Source organism: Calonectris borealis, chromosome Z (assembly GCF_964195595.1).
Source record: "Calonectris borealis chromosome Z, bCalBor7.hap1.2, whole genome shotgun sequence".
Taxonomy (NCBI): Eukaryota; Metazoa; Chordata; class Aves; order Procellariiformes; family Procellariidae; genus Calonectris; species Calonectris borealis.
In genome coordinates, this window is record NC_134352.1 from 38,771,545 (window position 1) to 38,796,322 (window position 24,778).

General features: G+C 42.4%; 1 long non-coding RNA gene across 5 annotated transcripts in view; it reads left to right on the forward strand.

The window, feature by feature from the left end:
* The window catches only part of LOC142075570 (uncharacterized), a 56,938-nt gene that overhangs the window by 18,728 nt on the left and 13,432 nt on the right, over positions 1 to 24,778 (forward strand). For 2 of the 5 annotated variants that reach the window (XR_012670927.1, XR_012670923.1), the window contains 3 exons: positions 1,285 to 1,388; positions 15,390 to 15,415; positions 22,075 to 23,673. This is a non-coding gene — a long non-coding RNA (uncharacterized LOC142075570). Of the gene's footprint in view, positions 1 to 1,284; positions 1,389 to 15,389; positions 15,416 to 22,074; positions 23,674 to 24,778 lie in introns of those variants that run through there. The other 3 variants (XR_012670925.1, XR_012670926.1, XR_012670924.1) reach the window with 2 other exon arrangements.

The following is a 24,778-nucleotide window of genomic DNA, read 5'->3' on the forward strand; positions in this document are numbered from 1 at the left end:
GTGTAAGACATGCCCTTGTTTTACATGGTGGTGTGACTTTTTTAGAGCTTTTTATTAACAATCATCAAGGATCTGATTGAATCTGTAATTGTTTGTATTGCTGATTAAATGGGATGAGTAAAAAAAAGGGGGGGGGGGTGGAAACAATGCAGCCAATGACCTGTACGCTTAAGCAAAATGTTGTTGATAGATACAGAGTGACTATGGCTCTACTGTTTTATTCTACACCCACTCCACCCCCCATTTGCTGTTTCTTATAAAGTGGATAGTGTTATGAGGAAATTAGGTCAGGTGGTAATAAACAGAAGCTATTCATATTTATGTCTACCTCGAAAAATCATATACTTTTCTGTAAGAAAAAGGTGTGTTGAAGAGCACAATTAAAGAAGCACCTTCGGAAGCATAGTAATTAGCAGATCCATTTCCATGAATAAATGGGTATTCATGTGGATTTGCTATCTTGATAACCAGGACTGCTACTTAAAGTGATTCAGAAGGTGAAGTAAAAGAACAGCTATGCTGCGTGCAGTATTATATTAATATAAAACCGAGAACCATCCAATGTAAAGTGTGTTAGGAGGTGCATGACAAGTTTAAGCAGGGAATTTACTAATCAGGAGCAAAAAGTGGGTACCACAGTCTTCCAGTGTACCCGTCACTAAATTTGAAAACTCTTATAAAGCAAGAGCCTGAAAATTGGCACCCTTCACCTTTTTGCTTGTACAACCAGAGTATGTAGGAATTAAAATATGTAATATAGCTAATATTGTTAAACTAAGATCACACTATTAAATAGTTACGTGTTGCAGAAGGCAGGTTTGTGATACTGCAAGAAAAATAGTTTGGAATCACTTAATATTACAAATAGATATGATGGTGTTAGAAGAAGGAGGAAGGCAGAAAACTGAAGGTGGAGGCTTGGGATGAGTACCTACCTCTTCATTTCAAGAGTATCTACAGAAATCTTCAATCTTTCTTTGAGTCACAAATGAATTGACACATACGATAAATATATTTATGTGACACCACAGTTAAAAGTGGCACTAAGAATATAAGCTACTACGTATTTCAAAAGAAGATATGTAGTATGTGTTTTACACATGGCTATTAAAATAGAACCTAGAAATGTCAAAGGTAAGAGAGAGCCGTAGAAAGATAAAAGCTGCCTACAGTGGCAGGAGTATATAGCATGATTTTCCTAATTTGGCAGATACCTAAGTATTTCACCAGAGATATTCGTTACTTCAGTTTAATCTCACTAGCTGAATATTTACATTTTTTCAGACAGTATGGCTTGTACAGCATGCTTCATGAATAACAGTGGAGGGATGTATTCCTGCCTTGCAAACCTACTGTTGTCTGAGAAATGGAGAACTTTCCTCAGCATGGTATGTATGAGTTGTGAAACACAAAGATACATCTTTCTGTTGCACTTCTGCTCTGCCAGCCATTTCAATCCAGCTGGCCAAAACAGCTCAATTTCGAAAACACGCTTTTGAGTCATTTTATGTGTATATTCTGGTATCAACAGGACTATTCATGGTATAGCACTTGCAGGATTTGGGGCTGTAATTTTATGTGAACCAATACTATATGCTCGCTCCATGAAACTCATGTTGACTTTGGACGTTTTTCCTGAAAGCAAGATCAGGCGTTGATTCCCCGTGCCCACATTAACTAGTGCCTCTTTCTGCCTTTCTCTAATACTAGCTAGGTCTTCAATAGGGAGTTCAATCATTCTGTAAGGGGTAAATCTTGTCTTCAATGAAAAGTTTTTTTCTAGTTTGCAGTGAGAGATGTTCTTCCATGACTCCTGATGCAGGCATTATTTTTTTAAGGATTTGAAATTAACACCTCAAATGTTTGTTACTTGCTACGTCAGAGGAAAATAGTTTTGTGGGTCTGGGAAATTTGGGTTAAGAATGAAGGAAGTCCTGTCTGATTAGGAACAGCTGAAATTTTATTGCTGTTTCACATAGATGTTTGTTACAAAGAAAACCTGAGAAAACCATATTCCCCTTGTGTGAAACAAAATAGTACTAAGTTGTCGCAGCTGTAATATTGAAAACCATGGTGTTTTTTGTTCACCTCACACAACTGTAACGCTATGGAAATCAATAATCTCATGGATGTATTGGGGTGATTTCCAAGAAATGGCAGAACACAAAATATCCCTGATACTACTGTCTTAAAAAGATTCTGTGGATAAAAGTCCAACCCAGGCAGAGAGTGTCCAGAGGATCTCCACAGCCCTTAAGCAGCCCAAGGAATGAACAGAAAGAAAAAGAAAACAACAACAAAAAGAAGTAATGGATTTCTCAAAACTTAATCTACTGCAAAGGCTTTATGACAAAAGCACTGTCGTCCAAGAAAGTTTTTGTTATTTCCCTTTGCTTTTATATTCTTTTACAGTACTGTTTTACAGCAATGAAGTGTTACTAGAGCCTGAGGAAGCAAAGCAGGCAAGTCTGCCTGCTTTCAGTTTTCCAATATGCATGAAGCAGCATATATTAATAAAACCACCACCACCAAAAGACCTGAATTTCTTAATGAACTACTTTAATTGCCTCTTAATGAGAGCAACATTTAAAGGGAGTTAAGTATGACTACAAAAGCAAGTTGCTTTTATAGTGGCTGCAGGTCTTTTAAGATATTTAGCACTCATGTTCTCCTTCAGGATATATGGCTATGGCAAAGAAGTATGAAAGTGTCCCTTGTCCTTATTCTGTATCTTGCTAGTCCCTTGCATGATCTCTTTGGGCATACAGGTGAGAGCAACCAAAAGCTCTTTAGCTTGCCTCTAAGCTCTGTCTCCATCTGTAATCCAGATGATAAGGCTCCAAACTCTGGAGAATCATAGAATCATTAAGGTTGGAAAAGACCTCCAAGATCATCGTGTCCAACCGTCAACCCAACACACCATGCCCACTACACCATGTCCCTAAGGGCCTCATCCACACGTCTTTTAAATACTTCCAGGGATGGTGACTCAACCACTTCCCTGGGCAGCCTGTTCCAAGGCCTGACCACTCTTTCAGTAAAGAAATTTCTCCTAATGTCCAATCTAAACCTCCCTTGGCGCAACTTGAGGCCATTTCCTCTCGTCCTATCGCTTGTTACTTGGGAGAAGAGACCAACACCCACCTCACTACAACCTCCTTTCAGGTAGTTGTAGAGCGCGATGAGGTCTCCCGTCAGCCTCCTCTTCTCCAGACTAAACAACCCCAGTTCCCTCAGCCGCTCCTCATAAGACTTGTGCTCCAGGCCCTTCACCAGCTTTGTTGCCCTCCTCTGGACACGCTCCAGCACCTCCATGTCCTTGTTGTAGTGAGGGGCCCAAAACTGAACACAGGATTCGAGGTGCGGCCTCACCAGTGCCGAGTACAGGGGCACGATCACCTCCCTGCTCCTGCTGGCCACACTATTTCTGATACAGGCCAGGATGCCATTGGCCTTCTTGGCCACCTGGGCACACTGCCGGCTCATGTTCAGCCGGCTGTCAGTCAGCACCCCCAGGTCCTTTTCCTCCGGGCAGCTTTCCAGCCACTCTTCCCCAAGCCTGTAGCGTTGCCTGGGGTTGTTGTGGCCGAAGTGCAGGACCCGGCGCTTGGCCTTGTTGAACCTCACACAGTTGGCCTCAGCCCATCGATCCAGCCTGTCCAGGTTCCTCTGCAGAGCCTTCCTACCCTCCAGCAGATCAACACTCCCGCCCTGCTTGGTGTCGTCTGCAAACTTACTGAGGGAGCACTCGATCCCCTCGTCCAGATCGTTGATAAAGATATTGACAGGACCGGCCCCAGTACTGAGCCCTGGGGAACACCGCTCGTGACCGGCCACGAACTGGATTTAACTCCATTCACCACAACTCTCTGGGCTCGGCTGTCCAGCCAGTTTTTTACCCAACGAAGAGTGCACCTGTCTAGGCCGTGAGCCGCCAGTTTCTCTAGGAGAATGCTGTGGGAGACAGCGTCAAAGGCTTCACTGAAGTCCAGGTAGACCACATCCACAGCCTTTCCCTCATCCACTAGGTGGGTCACCTGGTCATAGAAGGAGATCAGGTTGGTCAAGCAGGACCTGCCTTCCATGAACCCGTGCTGGCTGGGCCTGATCCCCTGGTTGTCCCGGACATGGCTCGTGAGCGCCCTCAAAACGAACTGCTCCATGATCTTCCCCGGCACCGAGGTCAGGCTGACCGACCTGTAGTTCCCCGGATCCTCCTTCCGGCCCTTCTTGTAGATGGTTGTCACATTGGCGAGCCTCCAGTTGTCCGGGACCTCCCCAGTTAACCAGGACTGCTGGTAAATGATGGAGAGCGGCTCGGCAAGCTCCTCCGCCAGCTCCCTCAGAACCCTCGGGTGGATCCCATCCAGTCCCATAGACTTCTGAACATCCAGGTGGCATAGCAGGTCATTAACTTCTTCCTCTTGAATTATGGGGGGTTTATCCTGCTCGTCATCCTTGTCTTCCTGCTCAGGAGGCTGAGTACCCTGAGGATAACCACTCTGACTATTAAAGACTGAGGCAAAGAAGGCATTGAGTACCTCAGCCTTATCCTCATCCTTGGTGGCGATGTTCCCCCCCGCATCCAATAGAGGATGGAGATTCGCCTTGGCTCTCCTTTTGTCATTAATATACTTGTAAAAGCATTTTTTGTTGTCTCTCAGGACAGTGGCCAGGTTGAGTTCTATCCGGGCTTTTGCCTTTCTAATTTCCTCTCTGCACGACCTAATGAGAACCCTGTACTCTTCCTGAGTTGCCTGCCCCTTCTTCCAAAGGTGGTAAATTCTCCTCTTTTTCCTGAGTCCCAGCCAGAGCTCCCCGTTCAGCCAGGCCGGACGTCTTCCACACCCATTCTTCTTGCGGCACATGGGGACAGCCCGCTCCTGCGCCTTTAAGACTTCCTTCTTGAAGAATGTCCAGCCTTCCTGGACCCCTTTGCCCTTCAGGACTGTCTCCCAAGGGACCCTCTCGACCAGTGTCCTGAGCAGGCCAAAGTCCGCCCTCCGGAAGTCCATGGTAGCGGTTTTGCTGGCCCTCCTCTTTACTTCACCAAGTATCGAGAATTCTACCATTTCATGGTTGCTAAGCCCAAGCCGGCCTCCGACTACCACATCTCCTACCAGTCCTTCTCTGTTTGTGAACAGCAGGTCAGGCGAGGCACCTCCCCTAGTGGGCTCGCTTACCAGCTGTGTCAGGAAGTTATCCTCCACACACTCCAGGAACCTCCTCGACTGTTTCCTCTCTGCCGTGTGGTTGTCAAGTTATGGGAGTCATGATTAAAAACTATCTGTAAGAGACCACTTCTACTGTACATGTAGCTTTTTAGTCTTAGGACTGAATCCTAAACTTGGTGAGTGGCATATGGTTTGCTCCTCATGGAATTTTTTGAAGAAGACTGAGGGTCTCGTCTAATGCCATCCCTCAGGACTCACATGAAATATATGAATGGTCTCAGTGTGGCTGTTCACTGCATTTCAGTTAAGGAAATTCTACTGAAGCATGTGCCAATCTAATTTGCATCTGTAGTGAATAAGCTCCAGGAATATCTGAATGAGTCACACAATTAATATCATATGTTGCCATTTATAACCAGCAGTCCATTTTGAAAATCTGAGGCAAAAATTGTTTTCCTTTGAATCTTCTGCAACCAAGTGTGTCAGGTGATTTGTGAATGGATTACATTCTATGGAGATAATTATTTGTGCTCTTTTGACACCTGAGGTATAGAGCACAGTGTCTCACTCTGAATTAAGTCTTGGGAAAAACATCAGTAAAGATTAGTTCTGACTAACAATGAACCATGATGCTACTGGTGAGATAAATGCAGGCCAGGTCTCACTTTTTTACTGTCTTTACAACAAAAACAAATGGAGGATTTGCCATAAATGCTGTTTCTGATTTATTCTTTGCTGAATTAATTGAATCTAGAAATGAAATACTCACTGATAGATGATGTAATGAGCATTTTATTAAGCATATTAATTATATTAAGCATATTTATTATATTATGGTTGTTTGAAAGGGTGGTTCCATTAATGAAAATAATGGCAGATTTTGTCTTTTGTCTTATGGTAATCTGGCTCATGAGTGAAAATACTTAAAATAATTGTTAGAAGTCCCTATGACCTATTTGATGGAAGAAGAAAAACACATGTCCTCAGAACAGAGACTAGTAATCTAGACTCTAGTAGTCTGAATTGCTGCTAACTTAGCTCTTACATAGCTTACAGATGGTTCTATTTGCTTTAAAGACATAGTCCAAAATATTTGGGATGAAGTTTCAGATGGAATTCAGCCTCAGCTCTAATATCCTACTAGACTACTTCTACCAGTAATGGTTTGGACTGTCAAAACCAGCTTCTATCTACTAAAGTCACGCAGACCTTATGCAATGTACCTTTGTCGGAACTATGAAAATAACCTGTGACGGGTCTTGCTTTAAGCTCTACAAAACTAGGAATCAGGGGGAATGGTATGAATATGTATATCAGATATAACCCAGAGTAAGAAAATATTTTCTGTGGACGTGAATCTTCCTGCTTTAGAAGTGGTTGACTAGATTTCTTCCTTAGATGTGAGGAGTCTATATTCTGCAAGAGAAGGAGTCGTTTACTCATAAAAAGTGTGGTTTGGTGTATCCTCTAGAGGCTATTTGAGAGTATAGGAATTTGCATTAGGAATATTAACATTTGTATGAATGACATATGAACATAATTTTGTGAAAGCACAAGAAAAAATGGCAGAAGAAGGGTTAAAAAAATGGTATGTATCAATAGCATCTAAAGAAGCAGGTCATCAAGATCAAAGTGCATGGTAGAAGCATTTCTCCAGATCAGGAAAACAAAGACAGACTGAAGCCATTGAGAAAAGGTGGAAGGAAGATGAAGAGCAGAGCTGGAGTGTTAAGACTCCCAGACAAATGAGACAAAAAATAAATACATTGGCAAGGTTGCCCAGTGACTCATGACAGATGAGATCGGGTGAAGAGGCAAAAAGATCTAATTCTTTCATATTCTAGTGGGTAGGTACCACAAAGGCATGTCTGAAAACTTCTTGCTTATTATCAGTCGTCGTAACCAGGATACATGAGAAGGGCTTGAGAGCAACCATCCCTTTTCTTCTGGATTACACACAAGAAACTTTGGCCAGACTAACTGGAAATACACGTCCTGTGGCTTGTTAGTATGAAAATTGAGTATTAAAGGGTAAAAATAGTTGAGTGAAATCAGTTTTGTTTAAATTAAAAATCACCTTTTCTACTGTCTCATATTCAATTTGTTACATTAGTTGCTACAGAAAAAATTTCAGACATAGTTAAGCTGGTTGGCTAGTCTGTTGGTATCCCCGGTAGACATATGGCTGTCATACAGGCATGCCATTCTCATGAGAGTATGGTCTTAGAAGGACTGATTTTCACCCAGCTGTGTGTGTTATACTGTACGTTGCTACAGAGCTAACATTTGAATTGCAGTCCTGATCAGAAATTGATTAATAGACTCATATGCTATATGTGTTGTCAAGGATATGCTTGCATTCTTGAGTGTGAAGGTGATAAGAGAGATCATAGACCTGGGGATTATTTAGATTTTGTTTTACACCACAGCCTCCCAGTTTGGGTTTTGTTTTTTTTTTTCCTGCTAGTATCAGATTCCTGGTAGGAAGATAAAAAATACTTCGTGGCTTACATCAAGTGGATTTGTCCATAATGTGAGAAAGCTGAAAATATTTGACAACTATTAATTCAAGATCTGTGCTAAGAAAGCTTGAATGATGGGCTGGTTTGAATCATTCCTGAAGTGATTTCAGATTAAATAATGCAAAAATCTTGACTCTGTTCACTTCAAATTCATATTATCTGATGGTCAGAGGTTGATCCACAGCCATTAATCTAATTGTCAGATGTTACGAAATATGCTGATTGTTCAATAAAATTTACCAGTTAAACAGTCACATTACAGTTGGGAATCTCATATGTTTGTGCATCAGAAATAAACAAAAGTTAACATTTCCTTCTTGATAATATATTCTTTTAAGCTAACTAACAAAAAGTTTTAGTAATTTCCTGCTGGTTCTTGGATGTAAGGTGAGACCTATAGCAGTTTAAGAAAGCTACCCTACATCAACCAGATTTACCAGATACAATTTTTTTTTTCACTTCATATCTGAAGAACATTGTGTAAATAAAGAATCATTAGCTGCTAAGAAAATATGTGAAAGTCACATATAACAGCAGTAGAAAGCCTCTTACTATATACAATGTGAAATAAATACATAAACTCAACACTTAAAATTGTACCTTTAAGATTGTGAACTTACCTTGAGGTCTCTTCCAGTCTGAATTATTCTGTGATTCTGTGACAGTGAATCAGCCTATTGGGAGGGAAACTCCACTGGGTATACTTAAATTGCAAGAATAAATTCTAAAAAAAACTTGGGGCATTTGCAGATCAAAACCTCTGCAAGAACAGAGTTTAGGGAAAGAGAAATATCATCCCAAGACCTTTTATTTAGTGCCGACTCACACTTGGGTCACAACAACCCCATGCAACATTTGGGGAAGAGTGGCTGGAAAGCTGCGTGGCAGAAAAGGACCTGAGGGTGTTGGTTGAGAGCTGGCTGAATATGAGCCAGCAGTGTGCCCAGGTGGTCAAGAGGGCGAATAGCATCCTGGCTTGTAACATGTATCGGTGGGGCCAGCAGGAGTAGGGAGGTGATTGTCGCCCTGTACTTGGCACTGGTGAGGCCGCACCTCGAATCCTGTGTTCAGTTTTGGGCCCCTCACTACAAGAAGGACATTGAGGTGCTGGAGCATGTCCAGAGAAGAGCAATGGAGCTGGTGAAGGGTCTAGAGAACAAGTCCTGTGAAGAGTGGCTGAAGGAACTGGGGTTGTTTAGCCTGGAGAAAAGGAGGCTCAGGGGAGACCTTATTGCTCTCTACAACTACCCGAAAGGAGGTTGTAGCGAGGTGGGTGTCGGTGTCTTTTCCCAAGTAACAAGCAATAGGGCAAGAGGAAATGGCCTTAAGTTGCGCCAGGGGAGGTTTAGATTGGATATTTGGAAAAAATTCTTCACTGAAAGGTTTTTCAAACATTGGTACAGGCTGCCGAGGGAAGTAATTGAGTCACCATACCCTAGAGGTATTTAAAAGACACGTAGACTTAGGGGCGTGGTCTAGAGGTGGACTTGGCAGTGTTAGGTTTACAGTTGGACTCAATGATCTTAAGGGTCTTTTCCAACCAAAATGTTTCTATGATTATAAATTATAGATGAGAGATCATATCTTTGGAGACAGCTTTAAAACCAAAATCCTCAAACACACTTCTGTCTCCTAAACTTACCTTCATTTACATATCATTTGTAATCTATGCTATGTAGTTAATAGGATACTTTATGAGTTAACAGTAGTATCCTATCACTTCCCATAAACAGCAGATCAAAGCTTCATCTGGCAAATATTTTCTAAAAAGTTGGTGTTGGCACAAGACAGCATCATTAATTGCGTCGTAAGAGCACTCACTGCAAAAACATCCTCATCACCTCATTGTTGCACACCTCAAACTGACACACGAATGTCTGGCAAGGTTTAGTGTGTTTTCATCCCAATAACAAGAAGATAGGCTATTTCTATGACGGGCATCCTGTACCTCTACCTCTTTTTCAAAGTAATGCAACTTTCATATGAACATGTCTTTTAGGAATTTAATAACTTTCAGTTTGCAAAACTGGAAGTTTTAATGTAGTCAACAAATTTGTATGTTCCGGAAAAGTAATCTTCACAACCCTGGAAGAGAGAACTACTCTTATAAATGGGTTAATGAGAAATAATTGGGTCAGTTCACAGTTATTTTTTGTGCCTCTTTTTCAAAGTAAAATAATTGTAGAGTCTTGCACTGCTATTGAATCTTGGAGAGTTAATTTTGTGACTCAACCATCAAGATGGGAGTAATTCTAAGGAACCATCTATCTATAATATGGGCATCTATAATATGACAAGCTGGGTTTATGTGGAAAAAACAGGGTCTTAATATTGCTACTTGAATTCCATTTTTGGGTGCAGAGTTGTCTGATGATAACATGATAAAGCAAAGTGGTAACTTACTCTTTAAAAATGCAGTGAGGAGGATTGGAGAGGTGTTTGGGTTCAGCCCATACTCCATTTTCTCAGGAAGAGCACAAAGGTCTGGAAAATGCTTGCACAACCGGCAGAGTTCGTGATTAGTGAAATCACAGGAACTCCTACACTCAGGATGTCCAGTGAAATCACAGGAACTCCTACACTCAGGATGTCCAGGCACTATCTGTAACCTCAATAGACATGACAAGTCTACAGGCTACCCCTTTGGTAGGCAGTCAAAAATTAAGCTGAGCTTGAAAGGAAGTAAAAAAAGAATGGGAAGTATCCTATACACATCTGTCTTTCTCTGGGGATGCTTCATGACTGGTTCAAATTAAGCTGAAGCTGTGCTTTTGCCAACTGGTCCTGCCTTCTTTTGCCCTTTTGATATGCACTGCTACTGATTACCCTGTGTTGGCTCTAGTGACAATGAAGTTGTGTGGTGGGTTGGAGCTGCCTTTCCATTGAAAACATAGCTGTACAAAATACAAACCGGAATTTTTTATTTGAATCAGCATACTGGCAAGGGGTGGTTTAAAAAGAAAAATAAATGGTTGGACCGCTCCTTTTGACATCAGCTCTGCATCTGGTTCATTTAACTCCAAAATTGCATGAAGTAAAGAATCAAAAAAGATCTTTTCGGTCAATAGTTTGGATATATATACATTCACTATTGTGCCTCTTACTACACTGTGCTGAATTTAAAGGAAAGAACAAATGCTTGCATTCCAGAGCAAATATTTGTAAGAACATGTAGCACTGCAAAAATCATTAAGTATCTTGACCTAATTATGATCAGTTCACTCCAGGTAGGATGCCTAAGAGAGGAATTCAAGGTGGTCACAAAACTAGACATACCTTTTTCTTGGATTGGATTAGTCTTGTTTATCTGTAATGAATAGATTGTTAATTAGCTTTTAGACATTTAATGTGATTGTGAAGGTTGATATGCACAATTTGCAAATATTTGTTCCAAGATATATCATCTCTGCTTAGGTGCAATTACATCTATTTTGGAAATAATGGACAACCTCGTTATGGAGGTCACCATCACTTCTCTTTTTAATGTTGCAAATAATAAGATCAAAAATTATATTAAAAATATAGCTGCTTCTGGTAAGATTCTAGGAAATTATTTATTTCTGAATACAAAAATACCTGGTTTTCATGTTTTCTACTGTTGCACTTGAAAAAACATCATGTAAAGGAAAAGTACACAATGTTAAATATTGATTCACTTGCATATTTAACTTACCAAACACATCAATGCTGCATGGTCTAATCTAATCTAAGTACTGTTACTGTTGTGCAGTTATATTTAGGTCAACTCATACGTATTGCAACAACAGTAAATTGAGAAACTACACACATCATTACCTGGGAACAGATTTTATAATCATACCAGAAATCCATCAAGATGGAAGGATTTGCATTTACTGCAGAACTCCTGTTCATATTTTGTCAGTTCAAATTAATTCAGTGTTCAAAGTGAAAGATTCCAAAACTTTCAAATAAATCCTGTTCTACTGAATTCCCATCCTTCTACCTAGAAAACTGTCAAGGACTACTACTAATGTATAATTACTGTAATGACCCAGAAAATAAATAGCAGTTCAGGTGATGTGATAATCTATGTATCAAATCTCTTGCTCCTTTATCCTAAGTTTGTTCTCCCAATGGTACTGTGTTGTATTAAGCATGGTACATTATTTTTTAATACAACATTAGTGTTAAGAGTTACAAATACAATCTCTCTTCCAAGGAGTGCAGAAAAAGGATAAATGGGATCGAATGGTAATACACTGTTGTGGGTTGACCTTGGCTGGCTGGCAGATGCCCACCCAGCTGCTCTCTCACTCCCTTTCCTGAACAAGAGAGCAGGAGAAAATGAGATGGAAAAACTCGTGGGCTGAGATAAAGGCAGTTTAACTAGAAAAGCAAAAGCTGCATATGGAAACAAAGCAAAAAGATGAATTTATTCACTACTTCCCATTGGCAGGCAGATGTCCATCCATTTCCTGGGAACCAGGGCCTCAGCACGCGTAGTGGTTGCTTGGGAAGACCAGCACCGTAACCACAAATGTCACCGCCTCCTCCTTCTTTTCCCCAGCTTTTATTGCTGAACACAACATCACATGGTACAGGATATCCCTTTGGTCGGTTGGAGTCAGCTGTCCTGGCTCTGTCCCCTCCCAAATTCTTGCCTACTCCCACCCTACTAGCCTTTGGTGGTAGTGGGGGCTGGTGGAGAGAAAGCCTTGATGCTGTGCAAGCACTGCTTAGCAATAGCCAAATCACTGGTATGTTTTCAATACTGTCCCAGCCACAAATGCAAAGCACAGCACTGTACAGGCTGCTGTGAGGAAAGTTAACTCCATCCCAGCCAGACCTAGTACCTACGTATTGTTCCTTTTTCTTTTGTCCTATATTTTGAGTATCTACTTAGACCAGGTTTGATTTGGAATATATTATTGGTATTCAGTATATATAATTTTATCTTGTATATTTGAGAAATTACGTGTTTTAAAATACAGTTTTATCACAAATGTGGAAGGTATTAAGTCTTTTGGTTTTACAGATAGATGCGTGACATCAAAGGCAGGATGAATAACCCAGCTTTCCCAGCTGAAGGACCAGTTTTTCTCTAAAAATGGACTACTTACTATGTGACTTTTCTTTATTCTGCATACCCTGTGAGCAGGATGCTTATATAATGTGTATCTAGTGTTGAGAAATTAGCTTTGCAGTGTAGTTTGCATATATTTAAAGGACTGACAGACAAAAATGATAAAAGAACGACATGCTTTATAGTGTCAGACAATAAGATGTCCATGAAATCCTAACTGATTCTGCGAACATAATATTCTGTCATTCAGGGCTAAAACTTGTCGATTTCTTTTCTCCATTGCTATGGCAGCCTTCCACTCCTGCATTATTACTTATACATTCACCTTTCCATGAATGTGAAAACCACATCTGAAGATTAATTTGCAAAATTCAGCTATTCATATTGTACATATTTTGTGCCACCTACTGCTTTTCCTGCTACAGTCGGAAACAAAGTTCTGTTTCATTCCATTTCTACCACTTGAGAAACAAGATATCAAACAGAAATAATGGGCAGCTTAGGATGGTGGACAGGTTGGTTGTGTCTTAATGCTTAAGTACATCTATGAATGAAAATTCCAGCTTGAATGGTCTTCAAGACCAGGGCCGCAAAGGCAAAGGGCACTTTCTTAGCTTCCTAGGGTATGAGAAGACTGAGGCAGGAGGCTCTGCCTCTGCTTGGAGGTAATGTAGCTGCAGAATAAATCACCACCTTTTTTGATTTTACACTGCTGGAGCAGAGGCGAGTCCTTCCATTGACTCCTGCAGTATCAGGATTGAATCTCTGTGATACAAGCATGAAGGTCAGGGGCCCAAGGGGCTTCCTATGATATCCGCAGAAGGTGAGAACTTACGTAATTTTCCTGGGAAAGTCACAAGGAACAAAATGGAGCATTTTTGTCTGTGAAGACCAAACACTTGAGCACATTGGGCTTCTGGTGGTAAGAGAAAGATAGAGGTTTATGCAGATGAAGTGTATTCTGGCTCCCAATACTGGGCACAGATATCCTTGTTTTATTGGAGCTATATTTATGGGTGTAAATCAAGATCTAGTAAATGGGGTTACATCAGGCTGGCAGTCAGTCACTAGTGGGGTTCCCCGGGGCTCAATTTTAGGGCCAGTGCTCTTCAATGTTTTTATAAATGATCTGGATTAGGAGTTGAATGTATGTTAAGTAAGTTTGCCAATGATACTAAATTAGGAGGAGCTGTGGACTCCCTCGAGGGTAGAGAGACCACACAAAGAGATCTGGATAGACTAGAGAGCTGGGCAATCACCAGCCTTATGAAATTTAACATGAGCAAGTGCCGGATTCTCCACCTGGGACGGGTAATCCTGCTTATACACACAAATTGGGGGATGAGAGGCTGGAGAGCAGCCCTGAGGAAAAAGATGGGTGGATGGCAAGTTGAACGTGAGTCAACAGTGTGCCCTGGCAGCCAAAAGGGCCAACCATGTCCTGGGGTTCATCAAGCACAGCACAGCCAGCCCGGTCGAGGGAGGTGATTGTCCCACTCTGCACTGCACTGCTGCGGCCCCACCTCGAGTACTGTGTGCAGTTTTGGGAATCTCAGTACAAGAAGGACATCAAACTATTGGAGTGTGTCCAGAGGAGGGCAGCCAAGATGGTGAAAGGTCTCGAGGGCAAGACTTAGGAGGAGTGGCTGAGGTCACTTGGTTTGTTCAGCTTGGAGAAGAGAAGGCTGAGGGTGACCTCGCCGCAGTCTACAGCTTCCTCAAGGGGGGCAGTGGAGGGGGAGGTGCTGATCTCCTCTCTCTGGTGACCAGCGACAGGACACGAGGAAATGGAATGAAGCTGCGTCAGGGGGAGTTCAGATTGGACATTAGGGAAAGGTTCTTCACTGAGAGGGTGGTCGGTCACTAGAACAGGCTCCCCAGGGAAGTGGTCACAGCACCAAGCCTGTCACAGTTCAAGGAGCGTCTGGATGATGCTCTTAGTCATATGGTTTAGTTTTAGGTAGTCCTGTGAGGAGCAGGGAGTTGGACTTGATGATCCTTATGGGTCCCTTCCAACTGGAGATATTCTATGATTTTATGATTCTGTGATCTCATGGCTGTCCAACTGAGATCCAGATCTGTAGACTTTCGGTCGCTTTTTTTTTTCTTTGCACAATCTTCTGAACACATGTGAGGTTGAAGAAATTAAAAACAAAACCACATCATCCCTGTCTTAAAAAAAAACTAGTGAAAAGGGAAAGTGTTTATATAGCACTGACTTCAGCTTTGTTTGTTCAAATCTCATCTTACATCAGAGGAGGTCTTGTTACAGTCCAGAAAACAGCATTGGTAGAGGTTATATGATCATGCTAATCCATTTTTTCCCCTCCTTTTCTGATCCTGGTGCCCATTATACTGCTGCTCAGCATTCTTGCATCATGGATAAGCCTTAGCAGGTTGAAGGCTACTACCTTGTGCTGATTCTTAGTAATGAAGAGCCTTTTATAAAAGTTGGGATGACCGAAGATCAGAGGTTTCCTGCCAGTGTTCTTGCCAAGATGACAGGATGTCTCAATGCCACGGAGTTGCTGATTTTCCTGTACACTAGCATGTCTGTCCCATGGCTAAGTTAGTTGTGGTGTGATTTTGTTCTTTTGGAAAAAGTTCATCTGATCTAGGACAGGAATAATTTTGGTATTCTCTCTCCAGGTTCATCTAAGCAGTAATGTGATTTGGTAAGTGTCGTGGTTTAACCCCAGGCAGCAAATAAAGCCCACGCAGCCGCTTGCTCACGCCCCCCCGCCCTCTGGTGGGATGGGGGAGAGAATTGGGAGGGCACAAGTAGGAAAACTCGCGGGTTGAGATAAAAACAGTTTAATAATTGAGATAAGATGAAGTAGAACAGTAATAATAACAAGAACACCACCACTAACAGAATATACAAAGCAGGCAATGCACAATGCAATTGCTCACCGACCGCTGACTGCGTGTCACGAACGGGGGCGAGCTCCCCCACACCTCTGGTTTTTATACTGAGCACGACCTCACATGATATAGAATACCCCATTGGTCAGCTGGGTCCACCACCCCGGCTAGGCTCTCCCCCCGCCCCAGCTTCCCCTGCACGTGGCAGGGCATGGGAGGCCAAAAAGAGAAACCAAAAGTCTCCCAACAACACTCCTCAAAACCCAAAACCCGAAACCCGAAACACAGCACACCCCCCTGGCTTCTGGGAAGAAAGTCAACTCTGTCCCCGCCGGAACGAGGACAGTAAGTCCTCTTTGAAGGAAGGAGAAGGTTGGACAGGACATCTCTCTCTGTAGCTTGCTGAGAAGTAACAAAAGCTTTGCCCTACTTTGACACTAGAAGCCTCCCCAAACTGACAAAAAATCTGTGTGAAAAGAGGAAATTTTAAAAAAACTCCGAAGCATAAATGATCATTATAAATTATGATAGTCTAATATCAGTGATCTTAATGGGGACGTAAATGCTGGTGTCGTGGTTTAACCCCAGCCAGCAAAAATAAACGCCACGCAGGCACTCGATCACATCCCCCCCCCGGTGGGATGGGGGAGAGAATCGGGAGGGCACAAGTAGGAAAGCTCCCGGGTTGAGATAAAAACAGTTTAATAATTGAAATAAAACTAAGTAGAACAGTAATAATAACAATGAGAATAACAACAATAACAGAATACACAAAGCAGGCAATGCACAACACAACCGCTCACCGACTGCCGGCCGCGTGTCACGAACGGGGAGCGAGCTCTCCCCCCCCCCCCCCCCCCCCCCCCTTTTTTTATACTGAGCATGATGTCACACGGTATAGAATACCCCATTGGCCAGCTGGGTCCACCACCCCGGCTGTGCTCCCCCCTCCCGGTGCAAGCATCACCCAGCAACAGCCAAAGCATCAATGGGCCATCAACGCTCCTTTCACACCGAACCCAAAACACAGCACAGCCCCCAAGCTACTGGGAAGAAAGTTAACCCTGTCCCAGCCGGAACCAGGACAGCTGGTTAAAGATCTACCTATGAAATTAAATGTATGTTTAGCAAACACTCCTAAAGATTAATATAGACTATTGAAAAAGTCTTAAAAGTAGTGAAGACAACAAAGTACTAAATTAACAAACTTCTTCCTACCAGTTACCTCGTCTCCAAATATTCATATGTCAAATTTATTCAAATTTATGGATTGTAGTTCTATATGTTATATATGTTCTATATTTTTTTTTTTCCCAAAGAGTACCCTTTTTAATCAATTAACCAAAAAAAGCATCCCCTTTTAACAGTATCCTTTTTTTTTTTTTTTTGGCTAAGACATCCTATCATTACCATAAATCAGGGGAATTGACCAGCTGGGAGAAAATTAATGGAAATTAAGGGATGTAAGGGACTGGGGTTTATTTAGTTTAAAGATGTGAAGATGGGAAGGGAGACTTAACAGTCTTCCAATATGCAGAAGGCTGCTGCAGTGAATAGTAGAATAATCTAATCTGTATGATCACTGTGGAAAAAACAAGATGTAATTAACTTAGATTGCAGCAGATGAGGTATCATTTGGGAACCAGCAAAAACTTAACTGTAGGTAAGCACAGGAACAAGTTGATTAAGAAGGTGGTAGAATCACATGAACACTGAAGAAGGTTACAAAAGAAAAATGCATCTGCCAAGAATGAGCTAGGTACAGTGTCAAGGTTTCTCCCAGCCAAATTTTCTACAGTTCAGTGAAGAGCGTTTGGAAAAATAGGGAGAAACTTTACTGTTGTAACACTAAAGAAAAGTGATGCAAGTGATTTAAGCTCTCTGACAAAGTGTTACCACAGAGTTATTTTAGACCATTCTGAAACGGCATGAAGGAAGTGGTAAAGGGAAGCACAAGGGAGATCAGGCTGGTTTCCATTTAGGTGATTGTCAAGCAGATTTCCACCATCAGGCTTGTCACTGAAGAGAACTTTCGTGAGCCTCCCCAGCCCCTCTTCCTTGTAATTTTCAGAGGGGGTTTTGTTTGTCTGAATATTTGACAGCCTTCACCATGATTCACTCGGGAATATCTACAGGTATTATTGGTTGTATTGGTCATCATAAAGTTTATCCAGCAAGTTTTATTCAACATACTTGAAATAATTCCCATCTTGAACAAATTGTTCAAAACAGACACTAAAATTGAGCCAAAAAGTTGCCTTGTCTCACTGTGCTGTGTGGCACTACCATTAATCAGGAATGGATACCTCACAGGCCCCGAATGCCAGAGAAAATTTTATTCTCGTCTTTTATACGTCTTCTAAGTGGTAGTTCAATTAACACGCTGGAAAGACAGACAGCTCTTTAAAAAAAGGGAAGGCCTATTATAAAAATGAAAATCCTTATGATTTTTTGTACAAACATTAGTTTGGAGGGGAAAGGAATGGAAGGAAAGAACCTGAATATATTCCTTCATCTCAGAACATCAGCCGACAGGGATGGTTGAAGTCAATACCATCGTAAGTTGGAAGAGAAGCAACGTTTACCTCTTGAAGCCAGGTTTGTTCTGCAAAAACATGTAGCATAAAGACCAAACTACCAATCCTTCATCCAAATGTTATTCTAGTCTTAATACACACTCATTAAAGCTGGAAATCCATCGGAGACACAAGGAGATGCACATACATATGTGCATATATATATACACACATGTATATATATACCCTTAAAATCAAATTACTTAGAAAAACAATGGTTGTTAAATGGAATGAATTTATAACAAATAATAAAGTGTAGCAGAAAGTTAAACATATTTTTCTCTGAAGTTATTAATAAAAGAAAATAAAAATGCAGTTCTCTTATGAATGAAATCAGGTCATTTTATGTGGAAGACTGTCTCTGTCTAGAGCTCAATGACAGTGATGACGAGGTCGAGTGCTTGTGGGTAAGGATGAGGGGGAAGGCCAACAAGGCAGATATCCTGCTGGGAGTCTGTTATAGACCACCTAGCCAGGATGAGGAGGCAGATGAAATATTCTACAAGAGGCTGGCAGAAGTCTCACAGTCGCTAGCCCTTGTTCTCGTGGGGGACTTCAACTTTCCGGACGTCTGCTGGAAATACAACACGGCAGAGAGGAAACAGTCGAGGAGGTTCCTGGAGTGTGTGGAAGATAACTTCCTGACGCAGCTGGTAAGCGAGCCCGCTAGGGGAGGTGCCTCGCCTGACCTGATGTTCACAAACAGAGAAGGACTGGTGGGAGATGTGGTGGTTGGAGGCCGGCTTGGGCTTAGCAACCATGAAATGATAGGGTACTCAATACTTAGTGAAGTAAGGAGGGGGGCCAGCAAAACCGCTACCATGGACTTCCGGAGGGCGGACTTTGGCCTGCTCAGGACACTGGTCGAGAGGGTCCCTTGGGAGACAGTCCTGAAGGGCAAAGGGGTGCAGGAAGGCTGGACGTTCTTCAAGAAGGAAGTCTTAAAGGCGCAGGAGCGGGCTGTCCCCATGTGCCGTAAGAAGAATGGGTGTGGAAGACGTCCGGCCTGGCTGAACGGGGAGCTCTGGCTGGGACTCAGGAAAAAAAGCAGAGTTTATCACCTTTGGAAGAAGGGGTAGGCAACTCGAGATCCCTCAAGAAGAGGGATCTCGTTAGGTCGTGCAGAGAGGAAATCAGGAAGGCAAAAGCCCAGCTAGAACTCAACCTGGCCACTGTCGAGAGAGACAACAAAAAATGCTTTTACAAGTATGTTAATGACAAAAGGAGAGCCAAGGAGAATCTCCATCCTCTATTGGATGCGGGGGGGAACGTTGCCACCAAGGACGAGGATAAGGCTGAGGTACTTAACGCCTTCTTTGCCTCAGTCTTTAATAGTCAGAGCAGTTATCCCCAGGGTACTCAGCCCCCTGAGCTGGAAGACAGGGACGATGAGCAGGATAAACCCCCCATAATTCAAGAGGAAGAAGTTAATGACCTGCTATGCCACCTGGATGTTCAGAAGTCTATGGGACTGGATGGGATCCACCCGAGGGTTCTGAGGGAGCTGGCGGAGGAGCTTGCCGAGCCGCTCTCCATCATTTACCAGCAGTCCTGGTTAACTGGGGAGGTCCCGGACGACTGGAGGCTCGTCAATGTGACAACCATCTACAAGAAGGGCCGGAAGGAGGATCCGGGGAACTACAGGTCGGTCAGCCTGACCTCGGTGCCGGGGAAGATTATGGAGCAGTTCGTTTTGAGGGCGCTCACGAGCCATGTCCGGGACAACCAGGGAATCAGGCCTAGCCAGCACGGGTTCATGGAAGGCAGGTCCTGCTTGACCAACCTGATCTCCTTCTATGACCAGGTGACCCACCGAGTGGATGAGGGAAAAGCTGTGGATGTGGTCTACCTGGACTTCAGTAAAGCCTTTGACGCTGTCTCCCACAGCATTCTCCTAGAGAAACTGGCGGCTCACGACTTAGACAGGTACTCTCTTTGCAGGGTAAAAAGCTGGCTGGACGGCCGAGCCCAGAGAGTTGTGGTGAATGGAGTTAAATCCAGTTGGCGGCTGGTCACAAGAGGTGTTCCCCAGGGCTGAGTACTGGGGCTGGTCTTGTTCAATATCTTTATCAATGATCTGGATGAGGGGATCGAGTGCTCCCTCAGTAAGTTTGAGACGACACCAAGTTGGGCAGGAGTGTTGATCTGCTGGAGGGTAGGAAGGCTCTGCAGAGGGACCTGGACAGGCTGGATCGATGGACCGAGGCCAACTGTATGAGGTTCAACAAGGCCAAGTGCCGGGTCCTGCACTTCGGCCACAACAACCCCAGGCAACGCTACAGGCTTGGGGAAGAGTGGCTGGAAAGCTGCCCAGAAGAAAAGGACGTGGGGGTGCTGATTGACAGCCAGCTGAACATGAGCCGGCAGTGTGCCCAGGTGGCCAAGAAGGCCAATGACATCCTGGCCTGTATCAGAACTAGCGTGGTCAGCAGGAGTAGGGAGGTGATCGTGCCCTTGTACTCGGCACTGGTGAGGCTGCACCTCGAATCCTGTGTTCAGTTTTGGGCCCCTCACTACAAGAAGGACATGGAGGTGCTGGAGCATGTCCAGAGAAGGGCAACGAAGCTGGTGAAGGGTCTGGAGCACAAGTCTTATGAGGAGCGGCTGAGGGAACTGGGGTTGTTTAGCCTGGAGAAGAGGAGGCTGAGGGGAGACCTCATCGCGCTCTACAACTACCTGAAAGGAGGTTGTAGCAAGGTGGGTGTTGGTCTCTTCTCCCAAGTAACAAGCGATAGGACGAGAGGAAATGGCCTCAAGTTGCGCCAAGGGAGGTTTAGACTGCACATTAGGAGAAATTTCTTTACTGAAAGAGTGGTCAGGCCTTGGAACAGGCTGCCCAGGGAAGTGGTTGAGTCACCATCCCTGGAAGTATTTAAAAGACGTGTAGAGGAGGCGCTTCGGGACATGGTGTAGTGGGTATGGTGGTGTTGGGTTGACAGTTGGACTCGATGATCTTGGAGGTCTTTTCCAACCTTAATGATTCTATGATTCTAAGACATACCACAGAGCAGCTAGAGGAGCACACTAAATGGGGTAGGGCAAAAAATTCCTGTATCAAATACTACTTGGAATTTTTTTTTTCTTTTTGCCTCTAAGTACAGAAAAAGGAAAAAGCAGTTCAGACAGTCAGGAATGGCTAACTTTTGCTCATATGTTAAACAGTGCCTGGCAGCATGGGAAAGAATCAGATCCCTCCACTAAACTTCACTGTCGCGGTATTATGTTTGGTTCTGACTTTGAAGCTTTTTCTTAAAATAGCATTTTAGAGTGGGATCAAATGACCAGCCACAGTTGTACCAATAACTATTTTTTTAGAATATATCCATAGCAGTTAGATTTCACAACATGCAGTTCTTCCAGTTATTCACTTTCTTAGAAAGCTACAGATTAAAATATATCACTATTGGGAAGGAAAGCTTGAGCTCATTAGAGCAATGAGTGAAGCAGCACTTTGTTCCAATGAGGGTGGATCTCAAATTTGAGGTACAACAAAACTAAAGCACAAAACTCTGTAGCTTTAAGTAGATGGCAGGGTCCATGGCAATTTACTAAAACAGTTCAAGTCCTTCCTGGATGGAAGATCCCATTGAATAAGGATGGGAAACTCCATCTCCTATACTCCATCTCCCTTCTATTAACTGGTTAGTTGGGCAACTATCTTGGTAGATGATGGCACAGTTTCATCATATTGAAAACCTCACTATCTTTCAACTGAATCACAGCGTGTCAGTATACCTAGCCATGATTAATGCTTAGGAAACTCCAGCTAGTAGAGAGCAGCGTGCAATGTTTCCTCAGCAACAGTATATCATGAGCAATTGTTTCATTTCTGCACTGTTTTCCAAAAGAATTGTTTCCCAACGCAATTCAAAGGCCTCGTCTTTTTCTTCTAGTTGCCTCCATTGCCTGAGCAGAGGATACTCAAAAGACTTTGTGAAATGCCATGGTGAAAATCACGGCTGAGAGTTTAAGTCTTCCAGCTTTGTGGAATACCCTGGCATGCAAGAAAGATGAAGCTTATCTAAACCCGCTTGGCAGCTGGCTTATCACTGTGAAATGAATGTGCAAGGGATCTAAGGATCATGACAATCTTATCACTTTCCAGGCCATATTGCAAAATAGGCTTGTTTGTTTGTCTGGGTTATTTGTAACTGTTGTTTCAAATATATATATATATGTATGTGTGTGTGAAGGAGTCCTTGAACAAGTTGATAAAATATAAACTGTCTTCTTTCCTCACCTCTCAAACACAAATAAAAGCCTGACTAAAAGCCATGACTATGGCTCTCTCCTTGGGAGGAGGGTGGTGGTTGGTCATGTAGCTCTAATGTAAGATGGTTTAAGTAGAGTGCTCAGCTCAGCATAAAACCCTTATCGAACTCAACTAGTTCTAAGAGTCCTTTCTTAGGTGGACTAAAACTGTGAAAATGTGTTTGTTTCTCCATGTTCTACTAGTGAGAAGAACGGAAAAATTAGGCTAGAAGGAGGCCCATGTCTAGGTTTACTAAATAAGAGGCAGGCTAATCTGAATTACCTGCTTTTTGATTCAATGACATCTTTCTCTTTTAAAACGTGTTTAGAATTTTAAATTCTTCCAATTTGTTTCACTGATCCTACTGCTGCTCTGTCTTTTATGTGGTATATACATGCTCTTGAACAGAATAGCTCTACTAGTGCTTTTGTGCTGACTTTTCTTTAGCTGTAGTTACTGCCATGCCTGTTCTTTTACATGAGAGGAGTTTGAGTGTACCCTGTCACTAACTCCAAAGTGATCAAAGCACGTCTTGGGATTGTGGAGAAATTGAAAAGACCTAACAAAAGAGTTATCCTCATAAATGAAAGTAAGGCACAGAATTTAGCTGGAAAATGCTGAAGACATTTTGTATGAAATATGCTGAAAGTAATAGAAATTTCAAATTGTTGTGAGAAATCAAAAGAGGTTTCAGATGCTTTTGAATATCCATCAGAGGAGCACAAAGGACTGCAGCTCACATACTCTATTTTAAACCTGGCAAAATAATATTCAGATTTTTTTTTCTGTATACACATTCTCATAGTTGCATGCTAGCTAATTCAAATACAAGCTTTTATAGAGGTATACAACATGAAAACAACACAGGAAAAAAAAAAAAGATGATACGATATAATACTACCAAAATGCAGAAAGCAGTCAACCAGATTTACTGAGTAAAATCCTGGCTCCATTTCAGACTTGGGAGTTTTGCCAAAAATTTTAATAGGGCCAGGATTTCACTATTTGCATTCTATGATAGAAGAAAAAGGGAAAAAAGATTAAACATAAAGAAAGAGGGAAAGAAAATTCATATTCATATTCAGCATACATATAAATTTGCATAGCTATGGATTTCCTGTATAATGACAACTATCAATGTTTGTCAACATGATTTAATGTTTTTAGTGAAATTTATACCTATTTTATAGGTGGGAAAATCAAGGTACACTGAGATTGTTGACTTTCTATGGCAGCAGTTTGTTTCAAGTGTGGTGTGAGAGTCTGGAGATTGAAGAAAGATTAATATTGAAAGGAAATGGAGCAGAAATTCTGATAACTACCCTTTTTGTTCAAGAATAATATTGCTAAGGAATGCATGTGCCTACATGAATAGAAGTATCCTACTCAGTAATTTTTGTCTTCATGGATGGATATTTGTGCTTGAGGACAGTGCTATCAAGCCCTGGAAAGTTATTTATTTAAATAATCTGCTCATTAGAAGACTGTTCTTTCCAATGTGAATAAATTGCCTTTGTCCCTCTGTGTGACGAAATGGCTACTAGCTGCAGGATGATGAGAGCATGAGCAGAATACACGAATTTTCTTCCTTGATACACTGTTCCTTCAGATTCTTATTTCTCCAAGAGTTTATTTTTTTAATCTGCTATTGTTTTGACAGTGTGCCATTATCCTTCGACATAAAGACTTCAGAGAAGGATTGATTTATTTGTGTTCATGATGATTCAGTAATCCTTAAAAAAAGTTGTTTAGTCTTTAGCAAAGAAGAGAATTTAAGTTCCTAGAACAACTCCAGTTTCCTTCAGTCCCGAGAGTTTCTGATGAGCTGGGAAGTGTTAGGAAGAAAAGGAGCCCACATCCACTGTCTTGTCAAGACAGGAGACTAAAGAGATGGAAGACCTGGTATCCATATATGAGGCCCATAAAAGAGGAAAAGGAGATGCCAATTCCAGCTTGGCCAACTCCCTGAGCAGTACGATGGGAATATGGGCCCCCGAGTAGAAATACTAGAATGGGAATGTGTTGGTGCAAGTGGCCTGTTTGATTTTTCCCTGTTAGGAACCCTTGAGTCAAATACAGTGTGCTTTCACCTTGGTAGAGCTCGGCAGCAGTGTCATATCATACCTTGCCTTTGTTCAGACCTCTTAGCAAGGATTTCAAGTGCAGAATTAGTACACGATGACACTCAATCCTTTTGAGTTTGAAGGTAGTGCTGTCTCTCATAGCATTTTTCTCCCAGCTTAATATTCCACCATCAATATAAGTCTCATGATTTCCACTCTTGTCTTTCTAAAAGCGTGCTGCAGGCGTAGATCCCATCACTGAAATAGGCTTTGCAGAGCTTT